Source organism: Monodelphis domestica, chromosome 1 (assembly GCF_027887165.1).
Source record: "Monodelphis domestica isolate mMonDom1 chromosome 1, mMonDom1.pri, whole genome shotgun sequence".
In the NCBI taxonomy this organism is placed as follows: domain Eukaryota; kingdom Metazoa; phylum Chordata; class Mammalia; order Didelphimorphia; family Didelphidae; genus Monodelphis; species Monodelphis domestica.
The window spans coordinates 711,544,708-711,568,898 of record NC_077227.1 but is presented as its reverse complement, the minus strand read 5'-3'; the positions used below and the strand labels follow the sequence as shown (position 1 = coordinate 711,568,898).

General features: G+C 41.2%; 1 protein-coding gene across 4 annotated transcripts in view; it reads right to left on the bottom strand.

Moving 5' to 3' along the window:
- The window catches only part of ZFHX3 (zinc finger homeobox 3), a 330,923-nt gene that overhangs the window by 218,389 nt on the left and 88,343 nt on the right, over window positions 1-24,191 (bottom strand). Inside the window, exons 1-2 of one of the 4 annotated variants that reach the window (XM_056811476.1) lie at window positions 19,671-23,819; window positions 18,853-19,057 (exon numbers count right to left, since the gene is read on the bottom strand). The exons of 2 other annotated variants lie outside the window; for them this stretch is intronic. The gene's annotated coding sequence lies outside the window, so the exon portion shown is untranslated. Of the gene's footprint in view, window positions 1-18,852; window positions 23,823-24,191 lie in introns of those variants that run through there. One more of the 4 variants, XM_056811484.1, reaches the window with a different exon arrangement.

Sequence of the window (24,191 nt, the reverse complement as noted above, 5' to 3'; positions counted from 1 at the left end):
GTTATCATACAATAACCAAGCAGCTGTCCTTCAACCCTGAGGCTTTTCCATTTCAGAGAGGAAAGTATCATTGAAGTGAATTTGCCCTTTGAGAGACATGCATCCCTAGGGAGAGCAGCAGCAGCAGATTCCCCACCACCACCATCTCTCCATCTCTCCTATGGTATCCAAAGCCCAGGTGCATTTATTCGATGGCCACACTGTTTCTGTAAGCAAGTGCTCCCAGCAAAGCCTGGATCTCTTTAAAAGAGAGATCTCAAGGCACTGCTCGCTTGCTCTCTCTCCTTCCCTCCCTCCGTCTGTCTGTCTGTCTCTCTCCCTCTCTCATCTCTCCTTCCCTCTCTCCCTCTCTCTGTCTGTCTCTCTCCCTCTCTCTCTCTCTCTCTCTCTCTCTCTCTCTCTCTCTCTCTCTCTCTCTCTCTCTCTCTCTCTCCTCATCTCTCCTTCCCCTCTCTCTGTCTCTCTCTCTGTCTCTGTCTGTCTGTCTCTCTCTCTCTCTCTCTCCCCTCATCTCTCCTTCCCTCTCTCTGCCTCTCTCTCTCTCTCTCTCTCTCTCTCTCTCTCTCTCTCTCTCTCTCTCTCTCTCTTTGTGTCTCTCTGGGCCCAAGTGCTTAATAAACTCATCTCATTCATTCGCAGAAAAGTTATGGGTAGGCTTAGAGTGAGTTGTGGTGAGCCCTGGGTGTGTGTGTGTGTGTATTTTGGGTTTTTTCCCCCCTTGATTTGTTCAGATCCTGATCCTAGCCTACAGAGTGAGCCAACAGCTCCCCCTCGGGAAAGGATTGGGAATACAGTTTAAGAGTCTCTAGGGAAAGAACTTTTTTTTTTTTTGCAACAAAGTGGCAGGCTTTATTTATCTAAACACACACATACACAGAGCCTCCACACCCATTAGTTGGAGTTCTCCAGCTCCACAACAAAAGATCATTGTTTCTTATAAGGAGACATCACATTGTGTCCTGGTTTCAAACGGGGATACTCTCCATCAAAAGAGAAATCCAACTGAAGGACGAATTCCTTCCAGCAAGGCTCAACTCTGGTGCCAGAGAGAAGCTGGAGGGTGCCTCCCTTTCATCGTGTTCAGGATTGGCTGAAAGGCTCTTGATTGACAGCTCGGGCCAAAAAGGTTGGTAGGGCTGAAGGGGCGGGAGGGTTAACAGCCTGATTGTAAAATCAATGTCATAAATGCTTGGTAAGTTACAGGAACATGCGGGAAAGGGAGGCCACGATTGATAAAGGAGAGCAGCTTTGATGCTGCACTGGGGACCTGTTTATTGACAGGAAAGCCAATCTCCTCTCCAGGCCAGGCCAGGCCAGAGAAACCTGCGAGCGTTTACCAATTAATTGGTGGGCTTTTCTTCCTCTGCTCCTCTCTCTTCCTTGCCCCCAACAAACTGTCCAGTTAAAGAGCTCCGGACTTTAAAAATATTGCCCCAGCAGGAGAACCCCTCCTAACCTCTTATCACTTCCTCCCCAATCTTTCATCCCTCCTTCTCGACCTCTCTTTCCTCTTTTTTATTATAGATATGTATGTAACACGTGAATATATCTTCCACCTAAGCCTGCAAGCTTTGGGAAGAGAACCATTGAGTTTTCACCTGGGCATCCCAAGCACCGAATGCAGCCATTTAGAGAGACTACAAGACATTTCAAGGGTTTGGTGAATTGTATCAAGAACAGAAGAAAAAACAAGGTTTTCCCAATTTTTATCACCCCTACAAGACCGTTATGATGGTCACTAACCCTAAAATAGAGCAATGATGTGACATACGATGATCCCAGTGTCACTGGGAGCCAATGTTCCCTGTTAGGTCAAAAATGAGGAAGGAATGGCTCCCATTCTTGGACACAAACTAGCAACTTAAAAAAAAATTAGACCAGTTATAGAAAACTAGGTATCTAAGTTAATAAGCAGATGGTATTATTTCAATACTCCTTGGTATTCTTGGGGAGGAGTGTTGGTATGAGAAGTATGGAGAGGGAGGGGGAGAGAAAAAGGGAGAAGGAGAATGAGGAGGGAGGAGAGAGAGAGAGAGAGAGAGAGAGAGAGAGAGAGAGAGAGAGAGAGAGAGAGAGAGAGAGAGAGAGAGAGAGACCGACCAAAACTAGGAAGACATCTTTTGATGCCAGAGCCTATCCAAACACCTTTGCACATCTAACACTTTCCCATCCTCTCCCCCAATCCCCCAATCTCTCCTGGCTCCCCTGCTCTGTTTATCAGCCAGTCAATAAGAAAAAGGTAGTTCTTACTTAAGGAGGCAGGAGTCAACTCGTCAGGTCGATCAGCACTCTGTCTGTAAACATGGTTTCCCGTAAAATCAATGATCTTCAGTTATAGAGAGCAGTCTGAGAACCCAAAGAGTCCCTGGGCTTCCACATGCTACACAGTCAGCTGGAGTTAACAGCCCCTTTGCTTCAATCGCTCCTCCAGCCTCTTAGCCCCTTTTCTCTTCTTTCATTACCTTTCTTTCCACTCCCTCATTACAGTCCTTCAGCCTGCTTCCTTTCTGCTATACTTACACCCAAATTTCCTTTAAACCCTCCCCTTCTCCAGAATACTTGTCAAAATCAAAAAAGAATTGAGTGTGGCAAGTTAAGAGTTCTATAGAGTGCCTGGCTTAAAGAGGGACCATTAAAATAGAAAGTTAGGGACCAGACTCTTTAACTCTATATACCTCAAAAGGTACCTCCTTCAGAAGAGTATCTAGGAATAGTGAACCCCCCAAAAGGTCTAATATCTTCACCTAGGAAGAGCATCCCTGTGGCAATGTCTAGTTTCCTTGGATACTACTGGCTTGTTCAATGCCTTTTTAGCAAATATCAGTCTCTACTTTTCCCTCAACTGATGTCTGGGACTCCAAGCCACCATCTATCCCCTTGTTTACTCCCCAATACATTCAATCAATACTCCTAAACTTGATCCCATTAGGAAGTCTTCCCTTGCTCATCAGACAACAAAACTCTAAGAGTCGGGAGCTTTCAGATGTAATATTAAACATTTCAGATCTCGTCTTAAAAACTGTTTAAATACAGAAGCGCAAGGAAACCAAGCCTGATGTAGGGAAGGGGATGGGGGGGGGGGGGGGAGATAGTCCTGCTGTTGCCCAGGCATCCTGAGAATTAAATATGAACAGTCGTAGTGTGTAATTTTAAATTGTTAATTAGCGCAGGGTTAATTAGGCGGTCCTTTCACAAGAGGCTGTTTGGCAGTAAACCAAGACTGGAAGCAATGGGAAGGAAGGAAAAACAAAGGGAAGAAAGACAGTGAGAAACGGTCCCCTCTGTTAATAACCCATGTGGCATCATGGAAGGAAAAAAAAAAAAGCAGCACTAAACAGACAGGAAAGAAATTTCTCAACTGTTTCTCAAGGAAAGAACCCCTGAGGTTCCATCTATTAAAAATGCTCCTCTCCTGGGAAGCCTTCCTCCCAGCGTCAGCATTCTGGCATCCAAATGCTCCTCCAGGAAGCAGAAAATGGGCTCCACAGCACCCAGTGGATATTTCTAAACACTGCAAGGTTACCCAGAGTTGGCAATCTCTGACATGCACACGTGCAGTCAGGTAACCGGAAATGCTGAGCCCTGAAGAAGGGAAATGCTAGCTCGCCACCCCAGAATTCCCAACTCGGCCAGCATCCTAGAAGCGGGTCTTTTGAGCTCAGGAAGAAAGTGAAAGTAAGCGTGTGGGAACAGGAGCCAGGATAGGAGAGGCGAGCTGTATGAAAAGCGGCAGTTCTCCCTCCGCCAAGAGAAACTCCTCCCCCCACAACGCCACTAAAGAAGTAGGGTTTTGTGCAAAGAGGAAAAATGTGCTTGCGCCCTGCTCTGTCCTCCGAATGCAGCTTCCCCCACTGTGTAAGCCGCTGAGAGGCAACTTCCTACGGTGGCTGGAGAAGTGGTTCATAAATCAAGATGAGCCGCGTTCAAATCCTATCCCTGTAGATTGTGTCATCTAGGGCAAATCAACCTATCAGTCCCACCGAAACACTTTAAAGCTAAAAGCTTGCACAGAATAATTGCTTCCTTCACCAATAAAATCTCAACAAACTGTTGGTCAAACGGAGCTTATTTTTTGGGGTGCGACTATGCCATCAAAGGTGCGTGCTTTTGAGAACAGTGGAGAGCTGGCAGAGAGACCACAAATACATACAAGCCCCTGCCCTTGAGCAGCTTATAGTCAAATGGAGAAAGACAAAAGATGGACAGGTTTCTAGAAAGCAGGGGGTGACCCACTGGGGGCCTAGGAAGGCTTGGAGATAAAGATGATTGACTGCCCCTCCAATCCACTCATTCACATATATGATTTATAGATATTTATACACACATGTATATCATACATATATACATTTATATGTATATGAATTAAAATTTATAGATCATACACATGTTTACATGTATATGAATTTACATATAAATATATTATATTAGACACATATAATTATATATTATACACATACATTTATGTGTGTGAATGTATATACTTATATATTATACACATATATTCTATAAATTCATATACATAAACATGTTACACATATAACTAAATTATGGATTAATATGAATTATTAATCCATCCTATATTAAATACATACATTTAAATGTATGTGTATATATACATATATTATGCACATATACATTTATATATGTATATTACTTTATAGATTATATACCCACATTTATAGATGAATATATTCTATAAATTCATCTATAAATGTTATACATATATACAACATAATTATATTTTATTATATATTATGCATATATACATTTATATATGTATATTACTTTATAGATTATATGCCCACATTTATAGATATGAATATATTCTATAAATTCATCTATAAATGTTATACATATATACAACATAATTATATTTTATTATATATTATGCATATATACATTTATATATGTATATTACTTTATAGATGATATACCCACATTTATAGATGAATATATTCTATAAATTCATCTATACATGTTATACATATATACAACATAATTATATTTTATTATATATTATGCATATATACATTTATATATGTATATTACTTTATAGATTATATATCCACATTTATATATATGAATATATTCTATAAATTCATCTATAAATGTTTTACATATATACAACATAATTATATTTTATTATATATTATACACATATACATTTATATATCCATATTACTTTATATTATATATATGTATATACGTGTGTATATATAAACACAATATGCATGGAGCCTGAAAGGTGGGCAATGGGCAGCTTGTGCTCCCTGCCTATGGCGCCCCCTTCCCCATCCACGCCGTACCAAGACACCTAAAGCAAAGCCCCTAGCAGAGTGGGCTAGCTCCCTGAAGTGGATTTAGGGAGGTCAAGGACAAGAGTCCATCATACTGGCCAAGAAGATGGGCCTGAGTCCGGTGAGCACCACTGGAGGAAGCACCCAGTGATAAAAGCAGAGTTTTATCTTCAGGGTACCCAAGCAAGTCTCCATCGCCAAGACCAGCAACACAGTGTGACAGAAAGATCCCTGGATTCTGAGTGACAACATCTAGATCTGATACTAATCCCATCTCTGCCATTTGCTAGCTTTGAGACGTTGGACAAATCTCTTAACATCTCTGAGCTCCAACTTCTTTTCCTTAGGAAGGGCAAATAGCAGTCCCTGTATCCCTCCATCACAGGGCTGCTGTGATGAAAACAAGGTGGTAACGTCCCTGTTCTCAGTGACCAAAGGCAGCCTAGCAGCAGCCCTGGGTGGGTATCATCCCCCTCTGGAAAGGCTGCGTTAAATGCTACTCTAAATTGGGCAGAATTCCAAGAAACTCAACGACGCTGACAGGCATTTCCCCCAGACACTATTATGTATCTGAATTTGAACAGCATATTTGATTAAATAAATGAAAAATAGCTCTTGTTCTAATAAGGAGGTGCTCCCCACGATGACAACGACCCGAAAGGGGGTCAGGAACCACCGTAGAAAGAATGAGTTTCTTTGAGTCTGAAAAAAGCCTAAGGAAACTTAAATCCAGAACAACCAGTGGGTGCCTTGAGGAAACGAAGAAAGCCGTGACATCTCTGTGTTAGGGTAACAAAACAAACTGCAGAGCTCCAAACTCACCCAAGGGGAGAGAAATCAATTCTGTGGGCACCCCGTGGGGGTATCCTGCCCAACTCTGTGCCCTGGATGTTGATTATTAATAATAATGCTTTAAGCATTTCAAGGCACTTTGCATTATTATCTGTTTTGATCCTCAAAAGACCATCCCCTACCATGACACAGGTACTAAAGGTACGACTGTCCCTACTTTTACAAATGAGATAGGGTTCAGAAAAGGCAACAAGCCTATGATTAGAGACAGCTAGGTGAGCTTCGTGGATAGAGCCTGGAGATACAAGACCCTGGGTTCAAATATAGCTTCAGACACTTCCCAGCTGTGTGACCCTGGGCAAGTCACTTAACCTCCACAGCCCAAACCTTACCACTCTTCTGCCTTGGAACCAATATACAGGATGGATTCTAAAATGAAAGGAAAGAGTTTAAAAAAAAAAAAAGAATTATTTCTAAGGGAGAAACTAAGGGCTAAAAACAACAACATCCCTATAAGCCTATGGCCCATAAATATCCTGGTCCAGTTTTGAACCCAGGGACTCTCTGGCTTCAAGTCCAGCCCCCTCCCCACTTCCTCATTCTGCTAAACTATGGCTTAGCAGACCGCTGCCGCATTCTGTCAGCGTGAAACAATCTATAGGTAAAATGCAATCCCACTGGCCAAGCTTTTCTAGCAAGTCTGCACATGTATTTCTTGAATGAGGTTCAGCCAGAAAATCTGCCCAGGAGCTCCTGGGTCCTCGGTGCTAAGGAAGAGCTGGAGCAGAGTGCGGGGAAATGTCCGGGTCCGCTTGCCTCATGTTTGCTCCTGATTTCATCGGTGCTATTTCCAGCACAAACATAAATCAGTCTGGAAGTGAAAACTGCTGGCTCAGGCCATTCTGTGAGGAATCTGCAATAACCTCCACACTGTGGTTACAACACTGTCGTGGAGGAGAGGAGGAAGAAGTGAGAGGGAAAGCAGAAGTCGGTGAGCAGCTGGGTCTGGGTGCTGCAAGAGGAGCTGGTCCTGGTGAAATGCCCCTCAACACACACACACACACACACACACACACACACACACACTCACACACACTCACACACACACACACACACACACACACCTGATGAAAGTTTTAGACCTACCCAAATGAAAGCTCAGGTATAACAGGATTAAGTAACAAGCACAGTTTCTGGGTTCTGGGTTCAAATCTAGCTCATATACTTCCTAGTTGTGTGACCCTGGGTGAGTCACTTAATCCCAATTGCCTAGCCCTTACCACTCTTCTGCCTTGAAACGGATTCTTTTGATTGATTCTAAGACAGGATATTAAATTATTATTATTATTTAATAATAATATTAAATTATTAAATAATATTAAATAAAATAAAAATTATTAAATAATATTAAATTGATTGATTCTAAGACAGGATATTAAATTCTAAGACAGGATTCTAAGTCAGGATATTAAATTATTATTTTTTAAATATGGCTCAGTGGATTGAGAGATGAGAAGTCCTGGGTTCATATTTGGTCTCAGACACTTTCCATATTTGTGACCCAGGGCAAGTCAACTTAAGCTTTATTCCCCAGGCTATACCACTCTTCTGCCTTGGAACTGATACTTAAGATCAATTCTTAGAAAGAGTATATATATTTTTTTAAATATGGCTTGATGGATGGAGAGCCAAGTCTAGAGAGCAAGAGGTCCTGGGTTCAAATTTAGCCTCAGATACTTCCCATCTGTGTGACCCTAAGCAAGTTACTTAAACCTCACTGCCTCACCCTTACTGTTCTTTTGCCTTAGAACCAATATGTAGTGTGAATTTAAAAATAAACTCCTCCTCACACCTGGGTCTCTCCAGAGCATGAGCATCCCAAGACGCTGCTTTACCTCTGGGACCCCCAACTTGATGTTTCTTCACCCTGTCACAACTTTCTATTGCATTCGCTCTCTTAAACCCCTTTTCCACCCCTGTATCAAGACCCTGAGTCATTCAATCCTACCCACTTAATCCACAGGCTCAGCATCTCAGAATTGGAGTTTGAAGGCTCAGCGAGTGATCCAGGAGTCTCAACCATGCTTGAACCATAATCCTCTCCACCTCCTACCCTACAAGGAGTCCCCCAGCCTCTACCTGAAGACTGCCAGCAAAAGCGAACCCACTCCTCACTCTACCCCCAACTCAGTATCTCATTCCAAATCTGGGTGCTTCCAATTGCTAGACCGTTTTTCCTTACATCAAGCCCATATCAAGTTGGCAAGCGTGTGTTAAGCACCTACTATGTACCTCTTTGTAATTTCCACCCAGTGTTTCTAGCTCTGCCCTCTGGGGTCAATCAGATTAAATTTAATCCCGCTTCCACATGACAGCCCTTCAAATATATGAAGACAGCAGTCGCAAAGAAAAAGTCTTTTCCTCCCCCCTGGCTAAACATGTAGAGGTCCTTAAGCTGATCACCCCATGGCACGAATTCCCAGCTCTTCCCTACCCCATTTACCTTTGGGACATTCTTCAGTTTGTCAACAGTCTACCTGAAATATGGCGCCCACAACTAAACACAATACTCCAGAGACAGTCTGCCCAGGACCACCATCTCCCCCAACCCCAGATCATTGCCTAAGAGGTCTCATTCTCCTTCAAGAGGGCCATATCACAACTGACCCAAAGTGGATTGGAATCCACAAAAGCCCCATCCTTTACACCTCTCTCTCCAAATCTTTTGCAGATGAATTGCTGCTACTCTGACCCATCCTGGACTTATTAAACTGACTTTTTTGAACTCAAGCAAAAGACTTCACAACCTCCTGCTGCCTGGCCAAGGTTTCTCCATCTTTTCCACTGGAGAGACTTGATCAAATGTTTTGATAAAATCTGGTTAAGTTCCATCTACGGCAATCTCCTGATCTACTAGTTTTTAAAGTATGGCACAACCAGCTCTTGATGAAGCTATACTGGTAAAATAATGACTTCCACCATCTAATATAGTGTTTCATCCCCTAGATCAGGACTCAGAACATCAAGGAATTTAAAGGGTTCTCTTGAGCTTAGAGTGTAAAAAAAATATATATAGTCACTCATCCGTAGGCTATGAGCAAGTAGGTAGGTGGCACAGTATAAAGAGAGCCAGGCCTGAAGTAATAAAGATGATTTCTTTCAGAATTCAAATCTGGCCTCCTAAGCAAGTCACTTAACCCTGTTGGCCTCAGTTTCCTCATCTATCAAAAGAGGAAATGGCAAACCATTTCAATGTCTTGGCCAAGAAAACCTCAAGTGGGATCACAAAGAGTCAAATATGACTGAACAACAAAAGGGTTTTGCCAGGAATCCAAGTCAAGCTCATTGGTCTATAGTTTATAGACTCCATTCTCTTGCCTTCTTTGAAAACTGGGGCATTTGCCCTCCTTCAGGCCTCTGGTGTGTGTCTCATTCTCCATTATCTGTCAAACACCACCAATAGTGGCTCAGCAATCCTCTAGGATACTTCTTCTATCTGTACCAGAGGAGCCTGAAACTTGAATTCTTCAAAGGCAGGAATATTTTTTCATACTCTCAAAAGCCTTATCTTGGGTATTAACTCCCTATTAGTCCTTTGTGGTGTGTCTTTCCTAGTCCAATCATTCTGCTTATCAGAGAAAACAAAAGCAAAATAAGGATTAGGCAGCTCAGCCTTGGGCCCTTTATTGTCCCACTCACCCTGAACAAAGTGGTTTTTTCAATTCTTTAATGTCTCATTCTCAAATTTATTTCCTCTGTGTGTCTGTCTCTCTCTGTTCCCCTGCTCCTCTCCTCTCTCTCTCCCACATCTGTCCCTCTCTGTTCCTGTCACTTTCTCCCCTCTCCCTCCCTGTCTCTGTATGTCTCTCTCCCCCCTGACTCCCAATAATCTTTAACTTTCCTCATCACAACTGACCCTCATCTTGCAGGACTTTACAATATTTCTGTATTCATCCAGTAACCCACTCTCCTTTTCCTCTCCCTACATGTCTTTTTAAAATGTAAATTATCTAACCCATTCCCATAGGGCTCTTTAGACAACTTCCCTTTTACCTTCTCCAAGGGATTGTTTCTCTTGTGACTACAATATGTCACTCTTGAGAGCTATTCTTTCCTCCAGAGTTGGCTTCCCTGGAAGAATTTCTAGTTCATGGGGTTCTAACTAGCCTTTTTCTACAACCGATGGAATCTAGACTCCTCCTATTCCAGCCCCATGGCATTGCTGGCCTTTAAACAAATTATGCCCAGTTTCTGGGAGTTAGAGTGCTTCATTCCTTCTCCATTTCCCATCACATCCGTCCTAGCAATTCCTCTTTGTTGGTAAGAGTTGAGGAGGTCCTGTCGGGGATGGGGTGGGGGTGGGGATCATCCTTTTTGGTTTCTCCATCTTTGAAGGGTGAAATTGTAATTTGGGAAACTAAAAATTATCCTTCTGTTCTTCACAGAGAGTATGACTATGGAGGTATGAGAAACTGATAGAACACTCGTCACCACTCTATCACTACATCTTCTGGACCATGATTATGATGCTTCCCAAACGCCTTGCCTATTTCATTCTGCCCAGGTAGTCTGTGGTATGTTTCAATGATAAAAACACTTCTCTTTCTGCCTCCGTTGATTTTTATGCCTTCTTCCAACCTTAGCTTGCAATTTTCCACACGAGTATACCTTCACATTACACAATGCTGCTCCATTAGCTAGTTTGTACAGTGGATAGAGTGGTGAACCTGGAGTTAGAAAGGCTCATCTTCCAGAGTTCAAATCTGACTTCAGACACTTACTAAGTATGTGACTCTGGCCCACAGTCACTTAACTTTGTTTGCCTCAGTTTCCTTGTCTGTCAAATGAGCTGAAGAAGGAAATGGCAAGCTACTTACCAAGAAAACCCCAAGAATCTGACATGATTGAACAATAATTCCACTAAAACTCTTCCCTGCCTTTAAAGTCCTTTTACCTATCAAGATTTCTTTTTCCTTACTATAGGAACACAGGGTATTTCTGAAAGAAAACCCATTCATGGGCTGATCCGATCCCTTAAATATAGTATTGTATGTATAGTTGTCCAGTTTAAATTTGGCCCTTGATGACACTTTCTCCTTTGGTTACTCCAGATAAATCTCTTCAAACCTTCAATCGTCTTCCACTTTTCACTCAAGAGTTTTTGCCTTCTATTTCATACCAAAGACTGAGCTTCCCTAGTCCTAGTTTATCTACCTTTACCTATCTTCTTCCTCTTCACTCTGGTGGATCACTGCCCCATATCTATTCTTTGGTCCTTCCCTCTGATTAAAAAACATTTCTCTTTTATTACTGCCAACTTTACTCTAGATGCTTGTCTCTTCCATACTCTTGGACTTCATCTTCCTTCTCTTTCTCTCTCACCAAAGGCATCCTTCGACCCTTCTCAGATCCCTCTTAAATCAGTGGCTGTGCTAATTACCAATCTCTGTTCCTCTTCTCAATTCCCAACTCCAGACATCTATGGTCTAGATTCCCTGCTTCCTTCCTTTTTTATTTTTAAATAAACCCTTACCTTCTCTCTTAGGATTAATTCAAAGAATCAGAAGAGTGGCAAGGATGTAAGCAATTGGGGTTATGTGATTTTGCACAGTCACACAGCTAGGAAATGTCTGAGGACATATTTGAACCCAGGTCCTTCCAACTCCAGGTCTGGCACTCTACCCACTGTGCTATCTAGCTGCCCCTGCTAGCTTCCTTTTTTCCTTTTGTTCCTTCTGGAACAAATTTACATCTGGCTTCCACTCCCACTGGTCTTCTGATAATGCTTCCTCTAAGACCAAGGTATTCCTACTAGACAAATATAATGACCTCTTCTCCATCTTCATCCTCCTTGATCTCTCTTTGACACTAGTAGCAATCTACTGCTTCCTGAAACCTATTCTTCATTTTGCTGTCTTCCTGCTACTTCCTGTTTTTTTTTCCCTTTCTGGCTCTCCAACCCCTCCTTTTCTGTCTCTTTCTCTTCCTCTGGCATCTAAACGATGGGTATCTGCCAAGACTGTCCCTAGATTTTTTTTTTGGTCTCTCTACTTGCCTAGTGAGCTCCTCTATTAGCATGGTTTCAGCTCTTTCAACTTCCTGGATGATTCCCAGATCTTCATCTCTGCCCCTGACCTCACACCTGATACCTCGGCCTCTTATCACCAATCAATCAGCAAGCATTTATTAAATGCCCACTATGTACAAGGAACTCAGTCACAAACCCCCAAAAGAAGTCTGCATCCTCCTAGGAATGGGGCGGGGGGGGGAAAGAGGGGGGAAAATAGAGACACAACATGTTCACAATTTACAGATTATCCTTCCTCTTCATCTTCCTCAACACTTTGAGACTATGCCAACCCCCCTAACTTCTTGTGCCTTCTCTCTGCTGATTATTGCCAATTTATCCCATCTATAGTCTGTTGGTACATAGTTCTTTTCTTTGCATGTTAGATTGGGGGAGCACCTTTAGAACAGGAACTGTCTTTTGCCTTTGGTTGTGTCCCTAACACTTAAGCAAAGTATAGGGCACATAGTAGGCATTTAAAATGTTTGCTGATTGCCTGACCAGTCTTCTAGTCTTCCCCAATAGAATGCTTAAAATCATCTGACTTTCTTCCTGACTTCATCTGCAAAAGGATGATTCCAGCTTAGGGAAGGAAGAGGTCAGGGGTTTGTGTTAACCTGGAAGAACTAGACCATTCTGACAGCTACTTACCTAACTTCTTTTTCCATTCTCTCTCTAGTCCAAGCCATCATGTAGATGGAAACTTAGCATTTATTATGTGCAGGATACCCGTATCTTCTAAAATACTCTTTTTACAAAAGCCAGAGGCATAGCTTGGGCGATCAATTAATTTCTTGGAGTCTCAGTTTCCTCCTTTAAAAATGGGAATATTATTTACCTCAGGGCTTCTGTTAAGGTTAAACAAGATAAAGCAGTTAAAGCACTTAATATAGATAATAGCAGATACTGATACAAAGCTTTGTAAATCTTAATGTGGGCAGCTAGGCTGCACAGCGCACAGAGGAGTAACAGGACTGGAGTCAGAAAGATTCACTTTACTGAGTTCAAATCTGGATTCAGACACTAGCAGAGTGACTGTGGGCAAATCTTTTAACCCTGTGTGCCTCAGTTTCCTCATCTGTCAGATGAGCTAGAGAAGGAAAATGGAAAAACTATTACAATATCTTTGCCAAGAAAATCCCAAATGAGGGCACAAAGAGTCAGACATGACTGAAACAACTGAACAACAACAACAACAAATCTTAACGTGTTAGAGAAATGTCAGCTATGATTATTATTACATGAATTAACCTTTTGAAGCTCTCTCTCCGAAGGAATTTCAATACGACATTTGCTTGGTCAAAAGCAGAAAGACTTCTAGAATTCTCATTAAGCACTTCCAAATCAGCAGAAAACTGTATTTATATAAGACATGTAAATATTATTGTTTAAAGGCTAGTTGAACTTAGATTCCTTTCTCCGTGCCAGCTCTCCTGGGTTCACATCTAAGAGGGATCTGGAACAAGACAGTCGCTACGCCACACATTCTTGAGGACTTACATAATGATGATGATCATCATCATTATGATCAGTTGTTGATATTTATGTAATATTTTAATGGGTCCAAAAATCAATGATACTTGCCTCAAGATTCTCTTTCTCCTGTTTTCCATACTTGAATAGTCCCTGGAATAGTGAGAAAGACCATTATAACAACCCCTCTATGCCCTAAGAGATGGCTTTTGTGAGTTGTAATAAGACTAAAAAATCTTCATTTGTGACTCTTCTGGTAATGAACTGGCCCCAACATGGAAAGCAGTCCACTTCCAGGAGCATACTTGAAGCCACCAAACCACTTTAGGAGCTCAGGGTCACCCCCATGCCATGGTGCAGCATCAGTGTGCTTCTCCCATGTAGCCCTCAAACTCCCCTATCCAGTAAACCCCATTAATTTCTTTAAAGAGTTAAGATAGTAAGTCTGAAGTGTAAGGATTCCTGGATTTGAGTCAAAGAAACCAAATGCTGGCTCAGTTGACTGAGGGAAAGAATTCTGGGAAAATGGTTTACCATTGGAACCCTTTAAAGAGTTTTATGACCTTGGCTGAGTCATTTAACCTAAGCTTTATTTTTCTGACCTATAAAACTGAGGATACTTCTTGTGACACCTACCTCAGCATTGTGAGCCAAGTATTTAATTTACTAAACAAAGTACTATGTAAAGAATAATAATTATTATTATTATTACGGTTATTCATTGGGCAAAATAGCCCACAGAAGGTAAGGTGAAAGATGACCTTGGGCAAAGGAAGGGATCACTGGGCAGGCAACTTTAAAATGACCCTCTCTGTAAAACCAGCAAGAAGCAAACTACACATAGGGCTCACCATTGGCAGCTCACTTTGGCACAGGGTTCCGGAATTGGCACAGTGACAATACAAACATAGGTTGCCCTATGATGGCTCATTAATAGGGACACAACACACACACACACACACACACACACATGACATGGCACAGCAAGTTCTCTAGATCTTCATTAGCTTATTAACATGAACAGCTTTTCAAGCAACAGGGAACAAAAAGAGATGCTAAACAAAACAGGAGTAGAAACCTGAAGCTGAGTCATGGGCATAGAAACAGAAAAGGGGTCATCACTGGAAAAGATGCCACCACACAGCATCTCCCACCAGTCACAGGAACAGAATTCCACGCCTCTAGCCCTTCAGTCACTGCTTGCAGCTTCATCCACGTTTAACTTCATTAGCTCTTCCACAGACTCATCCTTGAGACACCCAGACCGCCACAATAATTCTCTCTCTACCCTGTCAATCCCTAAAAGATTTGAAAAAATCTCCTGTTTTCAAAATTCTGGAGTCAGGGGAAACATCAGGTTTCTATTCCTCTCTCTGACACAATGCAGGGGAGAAAAATGATCAAAAATTCTGAAGGTGGACCTCAGGTCACTAGTTCTGTTAAGAGACTCAAGTTCCTCCCCAAAATGCTGCCAGTCTTCAATTGTGTTCATCAAACCTGACCCTGGAGAAAGAGATGAGAAAATCTCCCTCTCTTCTTCAGAGTTTTTTGGGGGGCTGCTATGGATGTGAAATCATCATATTTGGTTGATATATTATGCTAATACTTCATTCCCCAACTTTTCCATCTTTGTTACAAGGGATAGCTTACTAGATGGAAAGAAGGCTATATCTGGAAAAGATGTTTTAAAAAAAGGCAATTTATTAAAAAAGAGAAGGGCTTCCAGATCTCAGAACCCTGTAATCAATTGCACTGACCACATATTTCTCATAGTAACTAGGATGCCCAGTATTTTCAATTCTCCTTTCAATCAAACTAAAAATCCTAGCAAGAAATATTTAGCTTTGAGTCCCTTAAAAAAGAGCTGTTCAAGTAGTTAAGCAATAGAACAAAATGAAATTTCTTGAAGGTCTAAGATCTGAGGAACTAAAGGGTTAACTTTTCCCTAACCTCATGAAAAGTCTTTTAAGGATACAGAATAAAAGCTTCCATTTTAAACCACGTATACAAGACAGCTCTGATAAGATCATGATGACAATAAAAACTTGGCTCAATATCCCATTTTGGCATTAAGAGTATCTGCATTAATTATGCTTTAAAGTCATCTGTTCAAATAGGCAGCTAGGTGGTATAGTGGATAGAATGCTGGGCCTAGAGTTAAACCTTTTAACCCTGTTTGCCTCAGTTTACTCATCTGCCAAATGAGCTGGAGAAGGAAATGGCAAACCACACCAGTGTCCTTGTCAAGAAAACCCCAAATGGGGTCACAAAGAGTTGGACGTGACTAAGCAACAACATTCAAATGCTACTTAGACCTAACAACTTGGTTTGAGATCTAGTGTCCATATATATTTCCCTTTAATGACTTCCTCAACACCCCAGTCTCAGGAGTAGAATCTTTGGTTCAAGCCATAAAATGTGATCAATTTCAATCAAGATCCTGTGGTAAATATCTAAAATGAGGAGGAGGTGAGAAAAGGCTGACCAAACAGGGAGAGAGAGAGACAGACAGACAGACAGACAGACAGAGACCCATTACACACTGAAAAGGAAATCACAGTTCTTTTCTTGGGACCCTATTTCTTTAGTTCACTTTCTATCCCAAGACCTTCCTCTGGGCAATCCCAATCTCAGGTATTTTAGGAACAAGACAAAGAGCTTCAGGAATTGTTCCTGCAGGCTCTACAAAGATTTCGAGGCTCATCCAGAAAGAACTCTGACTAACCAACTTCATTTTCTTCACAAAAAAAATTTTAAGACACCTTTTAAAACTCAGCCCTAGAATCAAAGTCAATGGAACAGCCCAATCTTAGAGGGGTAAATGAAAAAGAGGAAAAGAGAGTTTTCAGCAGCTATCTGGTAAGGATAAATCCCTGTGTACCCCAGAATAAAAGCCTTCATGACAAAAATGAACAAAATTCTTTCCTCTACATTCATTACAACATATGAATAAATCATCTCTGTTTTCACTTCATATAAAGACCTTGCTTCTGTCATAAAACCATTACGATCAACATTAGCAAAATGCCCCCCTCCTAATATGAAGGAAATCTCTCTACACTAATTTAGTTTCTTCTCTGACAGCAGAATCAGGTCTCCAAGCCAATCAAAGGCTCCTACATCTCACCAGATCTTAGTTGATTGGTTTTCTTGATCTTTAGGCCTCCTCCTATATGATATCTGAAATACCACCACTCCTTTCCAATCTCCTTTGCCAAATTCCATGTTCCATTTCCCAGCATCAGCACCCACTACCTCTGGCCTAGATGACTCCTAATGGAATTCTTTCTAGCTTCCTTGCCTCTTCATATTTCCCCCACACACCATGGCCAGCATAATCGCCATTAAATATAACCTTGATTCACTTTAACAAGTATCACTGACCATTAAACAACCAGCAAGTATTTATTAAGCACCTACTATACCCCAGGCACTGAACTAGTCCCCAGTGATATAAATACAATGAATTCAGTAATCCTTTTTTTGAAAGAGTTGACATCTTACTGTTAGGAAACACATAGATAATTAAGTACATAATGCCAATTAACTGGGAGGTGGTAACAACTAAAAAATATGGAAATATATGGAATATGGCTGACATTATTTCTCCACTCCTACAGGAAATAAATTATACCAATGGCATTCAAGGCCCTCCATGATATGGTCAAACCACTTTTCATTCCTCTCTATCAAGTACCCTACACTCTTTCCAGACTAGATGACCCAACATTCCTCAAAAATTAAATTCAACCAACTTTTAAACATATCCTAGAGTTTCCTGCTCCTGGGCTTTGGCTCATGCTTTCTTCACTGGTAGGAAATTATTTTTCTTCATTTCTATCAAAATCCTGTTCATTCTTCAAGGTCTAGATCAAATGCAACATACTTTGATGATTTATTGATTTGCAAGCTATAGTAGGGTCCGGCAGATCCCCAACTGAATGTGAAACATTTGCTGAGTGCCCAGGCTACTTTGAGATACCATACTAGGGAAACACTGAGTCTGCCAACAGTATTTTATTCTTCAGATTGTTCTAAGGACTCTCGTGGATATTTAATCCTAATTCACCCCTGGACCACAAAGGCTTTGTAAATTAAAGATTAATGATATTTAGAACTGCCTGTTCCTAATCTTTAAGAAATTGGGGAGGACCAAATAAATGTTAAAAATTAAAAAGAAAAAGAAAAAGAAATTGGGGAGGACCAAATAAATGTTAAAAATTAAAAAAAAAAGAAAAAGAAATTGGGGAGGAAACGACCACACCCTCTTTAGTGTTTCTATCTGACACAACAGTAGGCTGGAGGAACCATTGATCTGACCCAGCATTACAATTCTTTGCACCACCATGTTTATATTAGTTACCAATGACTTAATTTCTATAGATTCTGAGATTCAGATTCTGATGGAGTTTTCTACCTCTGCCTTATTCCAAGCTTCTTAAAATGTCTTCTTTATATTGGCTTCTTGTACCCTATCAAAGATGTTCTCCTAATCCCTTAGAAATTGCACATACGAGAACATTCCCAAGGCAACTGCCACCCTCAGTCAGCCTCTGGAGAGGATGTGAGGACCGTCACCAGTCTCCACCCCAAGGAGATGCTTCATCACTTCCCCTTCATCTCACTTAAGGACCTTCCTCTGCATGGCACTGGGTTAAGGGTTACACACACACAGAGACTACATTGCTAAAGCTCGGTTCTGCTCTTGAAAGCTGGCGTTCCAAATACTATCAAGGGAACTGAAGGGAGTCTAGAAAGCCTATTCCAGAGCAGAGTCCTCCAGCCTGTCCAGAGCCACAGTCAAATATTCTCCTGGCCCGTAATTATCTATTGCCCTACCACACATCTTTGAGAGGAATCCCAGACCAGACCAAGAGAGAAGCAGGAGAGCCTTCATCCCTCTTCACTAGTCAGTGAACTAACAAGGGAAAAGCCTCCATGAAGTTGAGTTTCTACCAGAAAAATAACAGTGATCTTGGCTGGTCCTGGTACTTCTAAGAGACCCTCACAAACTTTCAATGTATGAGAAAAGGGAGAAAATGTGGGAGGGTAGCAAAGAGACAGAAGAAAAGGCGGGAGGGGTGCCTTTCTTGGGTATTCACTAACTGGCCCTCTTCGCCTCCAGGATGGAAAGTGTTACTCAGCTGCATGGCCTCTTGCTAATTGTGGGTTTTTATTTTTATTTCCTATTACCCTCTTGCACGCCTGATGAGATTATTTTACCGGAACTGACACAGCTGGAAGCAGCAGGCATACGTGGAGCCTCTGAGGAGGTGATGCAATTTCATTTTCATTGATCAGAAATCAGCAGGGCAGTAAGTGATGGGAAATTCCATTAGAAGAAAACTCACAGGCCACGAGACCCAACTTCCTAGCCACACCCAGGGCCTCCCAAAGGTCTTGTCTTCCTCTGGACTCTGTCAGAGACCTACATGGGAAAAAAAAGCAGCTAAAGCACCACGCTCCCGAAATGAGAACAAGTACTCCCCTGGCGTTCTGGAACAGAACCCAACTGGCCAAGACCCAAGAGAGGTGTAGTGCAGCCTATGTGAATCCCAAGGAGACTGCCACTACTCCTGCTTGCCACAGAGAATGGGACTCGTGGCCCCACATCTAACCCCTCATGAGCCTAAAATCTTCCTTCTTTAACATGAAACCAGAGGGCCAAAGAGTTTGAGGTGAAAAGACCCTCCAAGGTCCTCTTGTCCAACCCCCTCATTTTACAGACAAAGACACTGAAACCTCGATCGGTTAAGTGACTTCTCCAAAGTCACCCAGATACTTAAGTGTCAAAGCCAGAATGAAGCTCAGATCCTCTGAAAGTACCATGCTGTCTCTGAATATCCATAGACATAAAAGAATGCAATTTAACACTTTTAAAATAAACTTTTTTTTCCCTTGCAGGGGAGGGTTATACTTTAAAACTACAACTAGGTAAAACTTAGCCTCTCATTCATTCAAAGCTAAATTTTATTAAGTGCCTAATATGTGACAAACACTGTTAGGCACCCAAGATTCAAAGACAAAATAGGATAAGGTACCTTTCAAACGAGCCACCAATGAACTGAGTGAACAAAGGATTGTTTAAGCAATGGCTTCCAGGAGAATTTTTCAAGGTCTTCTTGATATTATTACAAAGTTCCCAAATGACTCAATACTGATAAGGAGCTGCTGATATTTCCTCATGGAGGGTTAGGTTCAGGCAAGACCAAACTTCCCAAAAACAGCCAAGGAAGGTGGGAGTTTGCTCAGATCTGCAGGCTACAGAGAACATTATATTCCATTATACAGCCCTCATTTTCCCACAAGTCACGATTCCTGACACTCACTGACTCAGAAACCTCTTATCGCCCTAGAGTGGCCTATTGGAAGTCCTCTGTTTCACAAGGTATCCCAGCTAGATAAAGCTAAGGAAATCTTTGTTTTTTTCATCTAACAAGTTCAGTAGCAACCAGGGTTGAAGCCAGAATCTTGAACTACTTGTCTAGCAGATACAAGTAACTCTCTCACCAAGGTACACCTTAAACCTCTCTTTATTTATATGGTAAGGTCCAATTTATAAAGTGCTTTCCTCAAAGCCCTGCGTATGATTATCCCCATTTTAGAGATGAGGAAGCTGAGGTCTACCGAGCTCCAAGTCACAAAACTAGTAAGAGCCAGGGTTTAGACCTAGGTGCTTCCAGTCTGTTGATCTTTCTGATATATAGATATATACCAGGCTGTCCCTCCAATCAACAAGTATCTCATTAAGCACCTACTACATGCCAGGTTCTAAGCAAAACACAAGAGATACAAAGATCAAAAGTGAAACAGTCCTTGTCCTCAAGAAGAGGGAAACAAGCTATAAACACATGAGTCGATACAAAATAGACAGAAATAATTACAAAATAATTGTTTGGAGGTAAAGAGGAAGGCTCTAACAGGCTTGAGCTGAGTCTTAAAGGAAATGGAGGATGCTGAAAGGAAAGAATATAGTCCAGGAAGGCAACTATCCAGGATAAAGGTACAGAGAGGAATAACAAGTGTTATGTATATGGAACCACAAAATGACTGAGATGCCTGGACTGTAGCAAGGGGGTAGGTTAGCAAGTTTCCAGGGCCAGGGGAGTTTTAGAGTGGATCCTAGGGGTGATAGCAAGACACTAAACGGGGGAGTAGCCCGGGGAGACCTGGCAGTTATGTGAAAGGCAAAGAGGGGAGAGCAGACGTTTGAAACAGAAGTCCAGGTAAAATGTGATGAGGATCTGAACTGGGGTAAGTGATTATCCAAAGAGGAAAAAGGAGGGGAGGGAGAAAAGACAAATTGTGACAACTGACTGAATACAGGAACTGAGTGTGAGTGATGAATCAAGGATGACAATGAGGTTGTAAGCCTGTGAGTGGCTGGAAGGATTGGGCTGCCTTCAACAGAAATGGCAAGTTCGAAAAGAGGTGGCTTTGGGGAGGGGGAGAATCAACAAGGTCTGCTTCGGACACTGAGTTTGAGAAGCCTTTGGGACGTCCAGTTCAAAATGTCTAACAGGCAGTTGGTGACATAGGACAGGAGCTCTAAAATGGAACACCACTGCTAAAGAGAGGGGATGATGGATCTAATGGCCAACATAGCGCTTACCTAAATCCTTGCCAGCCACAAATGGCTTACTTGGCAAATATACATCTGGCAAGATGGAAACCATGTCAGAGTAAGGAAAGATGTCTCAGAGCGACCCATTAACACCACTGGAAAGAAAAGTCAAGATTATGGCAGACTATCTGATAAATCAAGCCTCGTAGGTGGACAGCCAGGCGCTCCTCTCAAGTCCAAAGCAATCAGCAAAAACCTACATCTGGTCCAGTACTAGGCACAGCAGATGCTACTGCTTGATAAACACTGTGGTCCCAATACCTTATTATTCTTATCATTCTAATGAGTCTCATAATTATGGAATCATAATTCATAAATGAGCCAATACGGTCTCCCTACAATTAAAGGTAAGCTAGTGATATCTAGAATTGTTCATTCATAATCTCTTTTCAAAAAAATAATATTACGGAGAAGAAAACGACTATGCCCTACTACCATGCCCTCCTTGTCTTTCTGTCTGAAACAGTAGACTTGATGAAATTCAGCTGATTCAGTACAGTCCGTCGTGCCAGTATGCTCTCACATTGACAACAGCTTATATGAATTAGCTTCTACTGGCTCCTAAGAATAAGATGGACCTAAAGATTTTTCATCACCTAATCGAAAAGGCTAAGCCTCATAAACATATTCTCCTTAGAGTAGGTCTTTGGCATCTATCTCATTTAGAAATTCTCTCAGGACACCTGAGTTCCAGGTGGTTTTTTTTGTTGTTGTTTTGTTTTGTTTTTCCTTTCTTATGAGTCTTAAAGTAGCAATACAGCCCCCCATTAAAAATTTTTTCAATGTAAAGTGAAAGTTACCAGTGTTAAGATATCCTGGGATTGCATTTCATCACCCATTTTGATAAAATGAGCAGGGAACGGAGTCCCATGCAGGCATCCCAAGGGGAAAAAAAAGACAGTCAAGATGGAGGCAGCCAGCTTCCTACCTCCTTCCATCCCCCTCAAAATGACCTCTACATGGGTTAAGACCATCACAAATTACCCCCACCCCCACCCCATCCCTCTACTTCAAGGGTGTGAGACTTTTGTCCAGGAGGATACTTCTCCCACAGATGCAAACTAAAGCCCTTCTGTGCCTTCAAAGATGGTCTTCTGTTGCCTGAAAAATCTACCCCCTTGTATGGCCAAGGTGGTGATCAACCTCCCTGAATTAAGCTAGACTGGTCCTCAGACATATATGCTACTGCTCAGAATTTATACCACATGAAGTAATTAAATAGTATTTCCTTTTCTCTGTTCCACCCTAGTTTTGGAGGTTTTACCTTTAAATTTCTTTACATTAACAAAACCATTATGGAACAGCCAGGTGGCACAGTGGAGAGAATGCTGGATTTTGAGCAGAGAAAACTCATCTTCCAGGGTTCAAATTTGGCCTCAGACATTTAATAGTTTTGCTATCCTGGACAAGTCACTTGACTTTGTTGGTCTTAGTTTCCATATATGTATAAATGAGCTGAAGAAGGAAATTTGGCAGGATCTTTGCCAAGAAAACCAGATGGGGTCACAAAGTCAGACACAACCAAAACAATTAACAATAAGAACAAATTATTCCATCAGAGATATAACAGGGGAGATTAGAGATACTCAAGGAGTCAGATTTTGAGTTGAGAGAACCACATACCACTGTGGATGAAAACCATCTTCTGACCGAAGGGCAACTCACAAAACACCAGTTAGTTCTGTTTTCCTTTGCAAAGGTCCCTTATCAGAACCCAAATTATCTTCCAGAGCTCTCCAAACTTGCCCATAGGCATTAGTGACCCATGAACCTGTAACTAGTGTGCTTCTGATCTTAGGAGTGAAAGCACAGTGGGCCTGTTAAGCCACATTTTTCTGTACATATTTTTAACTTAATAAAAATACTTTAAAATGGCCTCATTTCCTAAAACCTGACTCCAGATTCTTTTCATTTGAGAGGAGAGGTTACTTGCCAATTTTCACATAAAAGTCACATTTTCAAATAGACAGCCTTCAATTCACTTTTAGTAAAGCAATCTCCCTAACGAATGCTACCAAAAATCCCCAGAAAGGCTCTAAATAACTATCTAAAATATTAAGGTCTACAGAGAAGAGTTTTCAGAGATTAATGCATAACACCATCAACAATAAATAAGCTAATAACTACTGAGGCCTCACCTTTACATCTCTGTATGGATTTATACTTTTTCCTCCAAATTCTTTTCACATACATCCTCATTTTCTTTCCACATTGCTATTAAGTAGGTAGGGCAAGAATTATTTATCTTAATCTATAAAATAAGAAAACTTGAACTATGAGAGATTAAATGATTTACCCTATGTTACTCGGGTATTTTTGTGGCAAAGCCAGAACTAGAACTCAGGTCTCCTGACAATTCTGCCTTTCAAATGCTCTTTCCATGATATCTTCATAGACATTCTGCAAAGAGTCCTGGGACTTGTCACAAGATGATAAGGTATAGAATCACTTACCAGCTCTGGTAAAGGGAAAGAAGGGAAAGAGAGAGAAACAATTTGGACCTTATAACTTCGGAAACCTTATACGGAAATTTATTACATATAATTGGTAAAAAAAAAAATAATAAATTTTAAAATAAAATTAAATGAAAGATTATAAGGTATAAATACAATGGCCAACTATTTCATTTTCAAAAACTATTTTCTTCTTACTAAATTTTACTAATACCTGATGACCAGCAGAATATAAAGATGTTTAAATCAGTATAGCTGATTTAAGCTAGAAAATTTCTATTTCTATGTTCTAGAAATTTAAATTAAAAAATTTCCAATATCTTGGAAAATAACTAATCTGAGGCTTGGGGTTAAAGTTGAGGTGAAGACCCTAGGATAAGAACTCCATGACAATACAGTATGGAAAATGACAATTGCTGGAGGGGCTGCTAAAAGACAGGCTTCACTAATAGGGTATTGGAAGAACTCTAAATTGGTCCAATCAG